The sequence below is a fragment of the Gadus morhua genome, chromosome 6, assembly GCF_902167405.1.
Source record: "Gadus morhua chromosome 6, gadMor3.0, whole genome shotgun sequence".
Classification (NCBI taxonomy): Eukaryota; Metazoa; Chordata; class Actinopteri; order Gadiformes; family Gadidae; genus Gadus; species Gadus morhua.
In genome coordinates this window covers 12724204-12732897 of record NC_044053.1, presented here as the reverse complement: position 1 = coordinate 12732897, position 8694 = coordinate 12724204, and the positions used below count along the sequence as shown (strand labels likewise).

Below are 8694 nucleotides of genomic sequence, written 5' to 3'. Positions count from 1 at the left end.
ATCTTGATCAGCCCCTATTGCTCCATCCTCCCGTGTAGCACCAACGCCTCCACCAACGCCTCCACCACCACCGCCACCGCCACCGCCACCACCACCGCCACCGCCACCTCCACCGCCACCGCCACCGCCACCACCACCGCCACCACCACCGCCTCCACCTTCACCCTCACCATCACCCCCACCACCACCGCCACCACCACCGCCTCCACCATCACCCTCACCATCATCCCCACCACCACCGCCACCACCTGCACCTCCGCCACCTCCACCTCCACCTCCACCACTGCCTCCACCACCACCACCACCGCCACCACCACCGCCACCACCGCCATCTCCACCACCGCCTCCACCATCACCCTCACCATCACCCCCACCACCACCGCCACCACCTGCACATCCGCCACCTCCACCTCCACCACTGCCTCCACCATCACCACCACCACCACCGCCATCTCCACCACTACCACCGCCACCACCATCACCACCATCGCCACCGCCACCGCCACCGCCACCGCCACTGCCACCACCACCATCACCGCCACCACCCCCGTCAACACCACCACCGCCACCACCACCATCACCGCCACTGCCACCACCACCTCCACCACCACCACCCCTGTCAACACCACCACCTCCACCACCACCGCCACCTCCACCACCACCGCCACCTCCACAACCACTGCCACCACCACCTCCACCACCACCACCCCCGTCAACACCACCACCTCCACCCCCACCACTGCCACCACCACCTCCACCACCACCACCACCACCTCCACCGCCGCCACCACCACCACCACCTCCACCGCCAACACCACCTCCACCACCTCCACCACCAACACCACCACCTCTCTCCTCTCCCAGCCGGAGCCAGACCATGCAGTCGTCGTAACAAAGCCATAAGTCCGCCACACTTACAGCCGCCTCTAAGGCCTCACAATGGATGGGTAATGACAGCGGAGTCTGGAGGCGGCCGCCGGAGCCCGCCCATTCTCCCCAGTAATGGAAGCCTTTACTGCCATTCCCTCCGCACCTGCAGGAACAGCCATTAAGCACCATGATCTATAGCGGGGCCGGGCTGCGCCGGGGCCCTCGGTGAGGGGCCACGTTGACACCAGGTGAATTAGGACACCTCCGTGTCACCACGTCTTTGTTTTACACCGCGTGCGCCGGGCTGGTGCTTGTGGAAGTCCCCGCCACTGACAGCGAGACGATAGCCGAGTGTTGTGCGGGGGAGATGTGTGTTATTGCTATTTTTTTACATCCGCATGAATGAATCAGGAGCCGGCGTGATGTTCAGTGTTTTTACGGCTCCACTAGAGGTCTGAGGGACAGAGGGGCGCGATAGAAGAGGCTTTAGTAACATGTTTAGTAACCCGTCTGGCGCAGTAGACCTGCCCGTGACATTAAAGCAAAGGACTCGGGGCTAACTATCTCCCGACCCTGCAGTGATTTATGAACAGCACCGGATCCATGAATCCAGTGATGATTTGCACAGGGTCGCCCTGCAGGGTTTCTGGGTCTCGGGTGTCACACAGGGTATGGTGAGGTTGTACCCTGACACAGTGGGCAGACTTCAGCACTAACATGATGTAGGTGATGATGATGATGATGATGATGATGTAACAAGTATAAAAAAAGACCCTAACCCAAACACAAATATTGTCAGCAGGAAGGTTAATTATACACGTTAATGAATACAATGGTAGTTCGCCTATGGGACATTTTCTAACTTCTTACGTCGCAACGGTCACACACAGCGACACACTGAGTCTGATACTTTCGGACTGCTTAGTCACCTTAATTAAAACACATCTAGTGGTTTGGTTAAGACAAAATAAGAGCCAGTGCACACTGTGATAATGAACCGGGACAGCAGGGAAATCTCGTCAGCTGCCTGCGATCAATTTCCCAGTGTTTACAAAGAGATGGGCTGAGATTGTACAGCAGTCAGGGGGGACCAGTCCCTTCTTAGTCCTTAGTCGTCCAATGGATCCTCACCTCTCCTGATCACACCCCCTCAAAGCCCCCCTCCCTATGGCTGACACCACCGGGTCACTCAAACACTGCTCTCATGCTGAGGATTAGGTCACCGCACTATGATACCTCTACTTGTCTTGTTCACATTCTCGCTTGCTTTCCTCTTCACACAATCCTACCTGTCTCTCTCTCTCTCCCTCCCTCCCTCCCGTCTGTCTCTCTACCTTCGCGCTCTACCTCTCTATGCATCTCTCTTTCTCTCTCTCCCTCCCTCCATCTCTTTCTCTCTCTGTCTCTCTCCATGTCTCTCTCTTTCTGCGTCTCTATTCTCTCTCTCTCTCTCTCTCTCTCTCTCTCTCTCTCTCTCTCTCTCTCTCTCTCTCCCTCCCTCCCTCCCTCCCTCCCTCCCTCCCTCTCTGGCCTGTTGGAGTGCTTGTTCTACTCAGGGCACATCTATCCCCAGGGGTCCTTACATCCTTAAGTGGCCCAGAAAAGGTTAGTTGGCAGGTAATTGTCCAGCTGTGGCCGGGCTTATCTTAATTGCAGGTGCTTTAGTGCATGCTTTACTTCCTGTGATGAAGAGACTCACGAGGGCCGGGGATGAGATGAGAGGATAGGCGGAGGGGAATTGATACACTGGACGTTTTACATTTTTCTCCTCTCATTCAGGTTACTCATAACCTGAATGTATTTTATTCAGATAATGTGGTTATTTTTCTCGGGGTCAACCATCTAAAGGATGATTCTATTTACATTGATGCATTAACATCTGATGTCTGAAGTGTACCTTATATATATATATATACATAAAAATAACGACTTTTTGTTTTGTTTTTAAATATAATTAAATGGTTCACTTTTCTATATATATACAATCCATTTATTGCATCGATCCCGTTCATTCATAGTGGAATACAAAAAAAAACGGTGCCAATGCCTCAGTGCTTAAAACAGAATGATGATGTCTTTAGGCATTCTCAATCCATATCTCCACGGGCGCGATCCTCCACGCTATATACCTCTATCTGATCACATCCGTCCACGTCAATACGAGTCTTACCAAGGGTTAGTGTTTGCGTTGCCCCAGCCAAAGGTCACGACTGACCGATAAATATTTCCAAGGCTCCATCAATAACCCCGACATGCAGACTATACAGTATGGGATTGAGGCTGGGGGCAGAATGGATGGCCGAGGGGCCAAAAGGTCACGGGACGGACGGCGGCCCCCCCGGCCCCCCGGCTCCGACACCCTCCCATATGTGCGTTTGATAGCGACCGGGGCAATTATAAAGGTACACTTCAGACAGGTCAAATGGTAGAGGGCAAAGAGCAGAGCCTTTAAAGCGCCGGTCAGAGTCAAAGGTTAGCGAACATAGAGGACATCATGTGGTGCTGCCTGGCCGAGCAGTAATGGAATAAGGCCGGCTGATCTCCTCCGTGAAGACAGAGACTAATGGTAAGCAAATGTGGGCCGCTTCCTGGAACCTCTGTATTTATTGGATATCTTCGTCACAACAGAAAACCAAAATGAGAGCAACTCCTCACGGTGACAACTCTGGCCACAGAAACCAATTGAGCAATAATGTAATCCCATCTAGATGCCGGCTGTGTGTGTATGTGTGTAAGTGTGTGTGTGTGTGTGTGTTTGTGTGTGTGTGTGTGTGTGTGTGTGTGTGTGTGTGTGTGTGTGTGTGTGTGTGTGTGTGTGTGTGTGTGTGCGTGTGTGTGTTTGTATGTGTGAGTGTGCTTACGCCTGTGTGTTTGACTTTGATTGTGTGTGTTTGTGTGTATGTGTGAGTATATGCTTCCCCCTGTGTGTGTGTGTATGTGAGTCTGCCTGTGTCTGTGTGTGTGTGTGTGTGTGTGTCATCCTGAGTGTGTGTGTTTGTGTGTGTGTGTGTGTGTGTGTGTGTGTGTGTATGTACGTGTGTTGTCTGAGGCACTGTGACTATTAAATATGGATGACCCAAGGTGAGGGAAGGTCACGAGATGCATTTAGCGCCGGTGACCAGTGCCAGAACGTAAAAGGTCAGAGGAATGGCGTCTGAGCCGCTCAACGTTGATGCGTCCTACTGGCAGTGATTCATGAGGCCGGGGACGGGCGGGAGGGGAAGAACACACTCTCTTTCTTCGATCCCGCCGACCTCGGTAAATACACCGCTCGCACGTATCAATCACCGCGCCATTGTGGACCGTCCACTGTATGCTTCCCGCTCAAATTAGAAGCCGCCTATGTCGTGCCCTGTCTTCTCTGCGTCTCGGCCTAGCCTCCCTCCCCCCCCCCCCCGCCCCCGGCCAAACCACCACCCACCACCCAACCCCCCCTACTCCAGGCAGCTCTGGAAAACAACACACTGGCTGTATTGTTACTCGTTCACAAGCTTTAGATTAGCATTTTAACCAGCTGGGGAACAGAAGTGCATCATCTGCTTTTAAGGCGAATGTGGTGCTTTCGCTTGTTGGGCTCCTCTGTAGATCAACCTCTGTTCTGTATCAGCGCTGGCTCAAAGAGACAGCTTCATTGTTGTACCACATCATGTTTTTCTATTTTGTGTCTGAAGGAATCACTGATAACACGATTATTCAACAGTTTTGATTGATCGTATGAATCACATTATCTTGTATGCCCTTATTTTTTTCTGGGTTCTGCAGGATTGAAATGCAATTTAAACTTGTGTCTACTGCATTGTGAAATGATGCAGGACATTATGTTTTCTGAATCACCTTTGATGGTTAAAACGTTTCTATTGCTCCTCTAATTAGAATACCAGGACTCAGAAAAAGAATTAACTGGATATGTTAAAGCTTGTAAAACGAAATCACTTCCCATTGAGTTCAATGTTTCGTCTGACATCCATCGGACCGCATTTGTGTGCGCCTAGCGCGAGACCCCCCCGTGCCCTTTGACTGGAGCAGCCACACAGGGAAGGCTTCACCGGGGCCGGCGTTTCACTCTATCCCCAGGCTCTCACCATTGTGAAGGCCTCTTGGACATGACCGGGCTCCCCATGTCCCTTTGGCTCCTGAAATGTGGTTCAGGGCCAAGCCAGAAAGAAGTAAAGAAAACAGAAAGAAAACATGCCTTTTGAAGACCTGGCCAAAACGGAAACATGGTCTAGTGAGCTGCATTTTAACCTGACCATAAAGGCACATTTTCCTTTACTTGAATCTAATAAAGTCGTTGCTTCCTTTGAAAAGCGCACGTAATTATTTTCCATGGTGGGATCAGACGTCAAACAACAAAAGGTGATAATACACTACAGGGTACACACCGGTGTGCATTAGCCCACATTTCCTCTGTATTTTGATTCTGATCCGTGGCTCAGTGTGAAGACAACCTGAGCAGTCACATTGAATGAACACTTGCTTTTTTCGAAAAACCAACAATGTCAAGGTATTCTTGCATCACTGTAGAAGTCCACTCTGTTTTCTGGGGGGGGGGGGGCATTGGCAGTGTGGGGGGACTTGTCAGCTACGTCGCTTACTGCCAACTATTTAGTGCTTTCGGTGAAAAAGCTGTGAATGGAGGTTTATATACAGCACTAGGTCGTGCATGCTCTGTCACATTCATCTCTATTCCCTTTCACCACGGGGCATTTGAGTCACATCAGAATCTATTACCACCATGCAGATTCGGCTCCTGCTGACAATACAAATCATGATAAGAAGGAGCGGTGACTCCATAAACACACCCGTGCATATACATCACATCCTGTGAGCCAGGCTACGGCGGAGAGATCCTCCATCCCCACTTGTCTTCTCAATGCGATCGGCCTGCTCCGCACGGACAAAAGATATGGATATCATAATATCTGCATTTGTCTGCAACCGGGCTTCTGATACGGCCACATTCACACAATACATCCGCGCGGTGGTGATTGTGTTCATGTTGTAGTGTGTTTTTGTGTGTGTTTTTGTGTGTGCGTGAGTGTTTGTGTGTGTGTGTGTTGATCTTCGGGGCATCCATCATTCAGCCGAGGGAGTTGCTACCCACATCTGCTTGGGAGGAGAGATTTACACCGTAATGCATCAAATCAACAGAGCTTTGCGGTAAAATATGATTTTATCAATAGGCCTGATCGATAGTGCATGGAAGTCGTGTGTAATTATTACAGAGGTCCTTATCACTAAAGCGGCCAGGCATGACCTCCTGCCACGAGCTGTAGAGTGGGGAGGAAGACGGGAGATGAAGAAGAAAAGCCTTGTGTCTCTCGCCGTGGAATACTCGATTACCTGTACACATGGACATGTCACTCAAACAATACCACCTTACCACAAACGCAACCGGCCAACAATGAGGTTCTGATTCGAAAAGCATTTGAAGCTTGGAAGAGCACTTCTAATTCTGCACACACACTTTTTGAACAATTTCAAATTAGTCTAATGTGCAATTATAGCGTTTTATGTGTGATTAACTCGAAATACATTTTGTAGCTCCTAATTCCAGTGCTGAACCCAGTGTCTGGACATGATTGCCAAAAGGATGTGTTCCCTTCGCCAGAGTGAGGATCATCCTATTTCAAAAGCAATTCAGTAATGGAACCGTGCTTTGTCTAGAAGAGCTTTGCATTACGCGCTTTTGAAGGGGCGGGCGGGAAAACACTTTGTGGGGAAGACCAACACGCAAACACGAAAAATGCGCGTGCAGGAAGAAAGCGCGAGGCAAGGACCCATGATGCAGATAATATCAGAGGCTTTGTTTCACCGCCGCCGTCTCCTGGGATGGAGAGGTCTGCCAATAACACTTAAGAGACAGAGCGGGAAAAGTAAGTGCTTTCCTTACAGCTCATCACTCATGTAATTTCTGGCAGCATTTGTGATTACAGATCAAGTGATTGACTAACTACACATTCTTGTGGTTGAGTTATGAACCGCCACTCCCCCTCCGCCCCCCCACACCCAGCCGTCCCAGGCCTCTCGGACACATTCTGGTTGTCGACCGTAACTCATCTCCGCTGTCCCGCCGCCGCCGCCGCCGCCCCTAAATCACTGGGCGCACGCCGCCGCCGGAAGAGTTAAATAATAACTTTGACTCATTGTAAATCAGTCAGGAATTAAAAGGTGCACAAGGCGTTGGCCTGCCGGATCAGACACCGGTACGGTGTGTGGGGCTCAAAGGGTGTATGGTGGGGCAGGGGGGAAGTGGGATCGATGGACAACGAGATATATATGTGTTGGTGTGTGTGCGTGTGCAAGTGTGTGTGTGTGTGTGTGTGTGTGTGGGTGTACGTATGGTTGGGGTATTGATGAATGGCAGGTTAAGTATGTGTGTGTGTGCGTGTGTATATGTAAGTGTATGTGTTTGTGTTTATTTGTGCGCTCTAGTGTGTTTGTGTGTGTATGTGTGTGTGTGTGTGTGTGTGTGTGTGAGTGTGTGTGTGTGTGTGTGTGATTAAGGGTTAGGATTGGATCACCATGGGGCTACATGGAGAGCACAACTCAAGGTGTTTAATCGACAGGTCGCACCTTGAATCGATCGGCAGCCGTCTCTCTCCCAGAAGAGACGCGATACACACAGCGCACACACACACTCACTCACGCACACACACACACACACACACACACAAACACACACACACACACACACACACACACACACACACACACACACACACACACACACACACACACACACACACACACACACACATACACAAACAAACAAACACATACACTCGGCAACACAACCTCCATCCCTGTTAACTTGGGAGTTCAGGCAGGGTGTCTCAGTGTTTTTAGTACTATCGCTGTGTGTTTAATATCCTTTAAATCCACAAAACGTTCTAATTTGGTGCAACGTGATCCCAGTTTGTCTCTTTGGAGCAAATATCCTCGGCTTGCTCTATTTGTCCACTGCTGGATTGACAGATCTCTCACGAAGTGGAGATGACTTCATTCTCGTATTGGCATGTGATGCTGCGTCCTATCAGACACCAATGTAATGTAGTGGCAAGGCAGAGAGGTGGTAGTTGTGTGAGAGAGATCGATATTCATAGGGATAGCCTTGAAAGAATGATCTGCTGTGTAATTTAAGAGTTAACTGTACTGATCCTGTATATGGTAATAAAGAAAAAACTGCCTCATCGAAATATCATCATACATACCAATATATAACATTTCGTAAAATATTAACCAACACTGCATTGCAATGCACTGCGTTCACTGATAAAATGCAATAAAAGTCAATTCGCACTCAAGTTGAAGAGAGGGACATATAAAATACTTTATCAGGTTTACTATCATATAAAATGTACGAAAAGGAAAGGCCAGAATGACAATATTATACACAATAGATCAAGAAAATGCAGGAAATACATTAAGGCAATAAAATCACAAACATCGGTTCTTCTCTATAATTCCTAGCAATAAAAGCAGCTCTGGTCAAGTGTTACATTATAGATAGACGCTTTCACATGCAGGTAAGAGGCATATTTTTTCCAAACAGTACATCTCTGTCGATGTGTTAGGTTTAATGGTAACGATTTGGGACAGTAAAGGGATAGGCCCAGTCAGCCACCCCTCTGGGGGGAACCTCACATGAACTCCTCTTCACGCTCTTACGAAGTGCTTGATTTAATGCAGTCTAATCTATGAATTGACCTGTGGCTATTCAGACCTTCAACTCTGTTCATGAGATCTAACAGTGTGTTCGTCTCCTCTCACCAGGAGCCACTAGAAAGAGAGGTGCGCTACTCTGAATAGGATGCTTCTGGT

The 8694-nt window shown here is 49.4% G+C and overlaps 1 long non-coding RNA gene across 1 annotated transcript in view; it reads right to left on the bottom strand.

The window, feature by feature from the left end:
* Positions 1 to 8178: 8178 nt before the first annotated feature.
* LOC115545800 (uncharacterized) overlaps positions 8179 to 8694 on the bottom strand; it is a 1162-nt gene continuing 646 nt past the window's right edge. Inside the window, exon 2 of the long non-coding RNA XR_003977144.1 lies at positions 8179 to 8694. This exon is cut by the window's right edge and continues 257 nt beyond it. This is a non-coding gene — a long non-coding RNA (uncharacterized LOC115545800).